The following is a 4,763-nucleotide window of genomic DNA, read 5'->3' as shown; positions in this document are numbered from 1 at the left end:
CTCCTGTTACCCCCTCTTGTTGCCCTGCTTCTCCTGTTACCCCCACTTGTTGCCCCGCTTCTCTTCTCCTGTTACCCCCTCTTGTTGCCCTGCTTCTCCTGTTACCCCCACTTGTTGCCCCGCTTCTCTTCTCCTGTTACCCCCTCTTGTTGCCCCGCTTCTCTTCTCCTGTTACCCCCTCTTGTTGCCCTGCTTCTCCTGTTACCCCCACTTGTTGCCCCGCTTCTCTTCTCCTGTTACCCCCTCTGTTGCCCCGCTTCTCTTCTCCTGTTACCCCCTCTTGTTGCCCCGCTTCTCTTCTCCTGTTACCCCCACTTGTTGCCCCGCTTCTCTTCTCCTGTTTCCCCCTCTTGTTGCCCCGCTTCTCCTCTCCTTTTACCCCCTTTTGTTGCCCCGCTTCTCCTCTCCTTTTACCCCCTTTTGTTGCCCCGCTTCTCTTCTCCTGTTACCCCCTCTTGTTGCCCCGCTTCTCTTCTCCTGTTACCCCCTCTTGTTGCCCCGCTTCTCCTCTCCTTTTACCCCCTTTTGTTGACCCGCTTCTCTTCTCCTGTTACCCCCTCTTGTTGCCCCGCTTCTCTTCTCCTGTTACCCCCTCTTGTTGCCCCGCTTCTCTTCTCTTGTTGCCCCGCTTCTCTTCTCTTGTTGCCCCGCTTCTCTTCTCTTGTTGCCCCGCTTCTCTTCTCTTGTTGCCCCGCTTCTCTTCTCTTGTTGCCCCGCTTCTCTTCTCTTGTTGCCCCGCTTCTCTTCTCCTGTTGCCCCGCTTCTCTTCTCCTGTTACCCCCTCTTGTTGTCCCGCTTCTCTTCTCCTGTTGCCCCGCTTCTCTTCTCCTGTTACCCCCTCTTGTTGCCCCGCTTCTCTTCTCTTGTTGCCCCGCTTCTCTTCTCTTGTTGCCCCGCTTCTCTTCTCTTGTTGCCCCGCTTCTCTTCTCTTGTTGCCCCGCTTCTCTTCTCTTATTGCCCCGCTTCTCTTCTCTTATTGCCCCGCTTCTCTTCTCCTGTTACCCCCTCTTGTTGCCCCGCTTCTCTTCTCTTGTTGCCCCGCTTCTCTTCTCTTATTGCCCCGCTTCTCTTCTCCTGTTACCCCCTCTTGTTGCCCCGCTTCTCTTGTTGCCCCGCTTCTTCCCCTCATGTTCTTTTCTCATCTGCTAAGTTCAGTCTTGACTTTGCCGTAGAATCTCCGATGATTTTTCTGTTTTTCTGCTTTGGGGGGGGGTCTGACTATTGGTGACGTCTCGTCTGCGATGGGCCGGACACTCGGCACCTCCACGATCAGCTGAAGGAAGAGGCTGCAGCAGTCGGATGTGTCCTCACAGGCGCCGCACATTGGATAGTGGCTGAGCGCGGTATTGCGGCTCAGTCCAGGAATACGTGACTGGGCCTGAGCTACGAGCAGGCCATGTGACCTCTGTGTGGTGGGGGCGGCACTTGGGGTCAGTTGTCTGTTTGCCGCCATCACTTCTTGCCTTGCTGGAACCGTGTGACCCCGTGACCTTGCGCTAGCCCCTCCCCTTTATACGCATACACTGGCCGCTCCCCTCGCTCTCATTCACACGGGTAATCTTGACCAGGTGGGCCGGGTGTTATTTAGGGTTCATAGCCATATTTTTTACGCGTGGGGTGTGTCCGTTGCGATGTCTCTGCTGGACTAAAGGCTGACGCTTCATGGGCGGGGGATGGAGAATATCTCAGGACCCCCTGGAGCCCCCCCACTAGGCCGCAGCCTGAGCAGGCCATGACAGCGAGGGCACATGATATAGCCGGAGCCCATTACATGTATGGACAGTGCGCGCACCAATCATTACTGTGTGAATGGGCCTCAATACCAAAATATCCATCTGACTGTTCAGCTCGCCGCGGGTCGCCCCCTTCCTGCATACGCTGCGACACGGCTACAGGAGGCGCAACCATTTCTGGCCGTTCTATGACTTGAAGTGCCTGGAGATTCGGCTCCTTCCCATGGACTTCTGTAATGGGAAACTCTAAGGAGCTGAAAGTTCATCTTGGGAGCCCAGGACAGACTTGGCGCAGCTTTCAGAGTGTCAGGCGAGATGGAGGCGATGGATTTGCTTGTGCCGTGTAGGGCTCATCGCTCCTGCTCCCTTGTGTGTCATGGAGTGAGGGCTATTGGGGTACAGATTGCTGGTTTTGTGACTGAACACGTATGACGGTGATGCAGATACACGTCAGTGCGTGACACGGCGGGCTCAGCGATGTACATATTGTATGTTTGGTAAATCCAGCTGAAATAAACCTGACCTTTTTTTATATATATATATAGATTGTTTGCGTTGTGTGTTCTTTACAGGCCTGAACGTCTTCCCGCACACGCAACGATCACGTGACAGACAGACTGCCCCGCTACACACCAAACAGGTCCCCAACCTTGCCAAGGAAAATGGCCGCCCAACTCCGAGCTGTAATAAAACAACACTTAAAGGGGTGTCCAGACCGCCAGCAATGGCCTCCCCCGCTGCCCAGTGGATGGGGCCGGTCACTGACTAATGATTGTGTCTATAGTAGTAATACCTGAGGCCTCGCGCAACCGAAACGCTGCAGGAAACATTGGGGGCCTTTTACAGTCAGGGCAAAGTGGAGGAGATTCTAGCGACTTCCATGTCCAATCTGCGGCGAAAACTGCGCTGCAACAGCGTGACAATTACCGGAGCAGTTTGGGAGATCGCAGCACGTCAATTATATCTACGGCAATGGCGGCGGTTTCCCCGGTCTGCAGAGGAAAGTGCTGCGGGCAGAACCGGGATGTGTTGCTACCACAGCGGGTTTTTGCCGCAGCCTTAGGCCCCGCGTTGCAGAAACACTTGTGGTTTTTTGAGCAGAAGGGAAAGTCTATAAGAAGCGTCCAAGTGTTTTGGCGCTGTGCGCCCTCCATTACCCGCTGTCTATGCCTCACACGTGCACCTGGGGCAGGTTTCTCTCCCACCTCATCAGTAAGGACATGGGGTGCATGTCTGTCACCCCCCCCCCCCCCCCCCAGCATATTCTATTGCCCCATGGACGTCCCACTCCTACCCCTCACTTAGGGGTCCCTACTCCTCATACATGGGGGACTAAGAAATACTAAAAGGGATTCCCAGCTGCCATCCATATGTGATCTATGGGGTGCACGTAGTCTGGTCCTATACACACAGTGGCTGCCTATATTGTGTATATAGCAGACAGCTCGCACTCCCCATCATCTAGCAGCTTGTGGTACGTTCCAGAGGCTGCGGCCTCAGCTGATCTGTGTGGGGTCTGGGTGTTGGCCCCCACTGACCACCATAGTGTATGCCCATATCCCCCCCCATGTTGGTCCCTGTACATGCATACTGTAGGCGCCTGCAGTTTGCTCGTGTTCCGATGGCAGTAGATGAGCTGCTCCGGACGCCGCCGCACACTCGCACACACCAAACACTTTCCGATCCTTCTGATTTTTATTTGATAAAAGTGACAAAAACAACAAAGAACAGAAATGACTGTGCAAATGAGCAGTGCGGCGGCAGCGCGCTGAGGTGACAGCCGCACCGGCAGCGCGCGGAGGTAAGTGACAGATCGCACCGGCAGCGCGCTGAGGTAAGTGACAGCCGCTCGGGCAGCGCACCCTGTACGGGGAAAGGTCACAGACTAAGCCCTGCTCACGCATAAACTGCACCACTCTTGAGCACGGGCAATAGGGGGCAGCGCTGTCCAGTCCGAGTGACTACAGAACCAGACACAGACGTGGCGCAGTTACTAGAAGATGCCGCCATCATGTTTTCTAATTCTGTACAAGTCTCTTAGGCCCTGTTCACACAGACGTATCACATCAGCTGGATTTCTGGGGCCCACATATGCAGACCGCTACGACAGCTGGGGGGCGGGATTGGGGGGGGCTCAGGGGCTGGTGGGCGGGATTGAGGGGCTCAGGGGGTGGGATTGGAGGACTCAAGGGTGGGATTGGAGGACTCAGGGGTGGGAATGGAGGACTCAGGGGTGGGATTGGAGGACTCAGGGGTGGGATTGGAGGACTCAGGGGTGGGATTGGAGGACTCAGGGGTGGGAATGGAGGACTCAGGGGTGGGAATGGAGGACTCAGGGGTGGGATTGGAGGACTCAGGGGTGGGATTGGAGGACTCAGGGGTGGGATTGGAGGACTCAGGGTCTGGGGGAGGGGGCTGCGGTTTCAGCCAATGAAGAAGGTTTCCACTCCAGCTTCGTCTGTGTGAACAGGGCCTTAAGGCTTTCAGACCTGAATAAATTACTGCACACGGAATATAAAAGTCGTCGCTCGATGAGACACAAACGGCCGAGACATTGGGGAGGGGAGAAAAAAAACAACCCCCCACATCTTACGGTTCTATGGCTGAGCCCCCTCATTACCGAAACGCTGCCGTTTTTTCTCACAATTTCCTGACTTTGGCTCAAAAAACTGGCAACAAAAACTGCAGCGTTTCGGAAACTCGGGGGCTGCGGCATTCGGGGGCAATAGAAACAAATCACATCAGACAGACGGCAGGCCTGTAAAATGTGCCGCCCCCTACAGGCCACACGTAGTGTACAAGGGGTTGGTACCAGAACCTACAGGTGACCCCAATGTCTGATCAGTGGCGGAGGAGGGGCTGGGGTCAGTTGTGCACCCGCTGGTCAGATAAATCATCGCCCCTCATGGAAATAGGGTTTGGTTTCTAGAATGCAGAAAATTGAAGACGAGACAAAAGGGGGCAGATGGGGCAGTAGTGGACCTGGTGGGGGGGGGGGGGATAGATGGGGCAGTAGTGGACCTGGCGGGG

Source organism: Leptodactylus fuscus, chromosome 7, assembly GCF_031893055.1.
Source record: "Leptodactylus fuscus isolate aLepFus1 chromosome 7, aLepFus1.hap2, whole genome shotgun sequence".
Lineage (NCBI taxonomy): Eukaryota > Metazoa > Chordata > Amphibia > Anura > Leptodactylidae > Leptodactylus > Leptodactylus fuscus.
The sequence above is the reverse complement of the archived record's forward strand: the minus strand, read 5'-3'. Positions refer to the sequence as shown.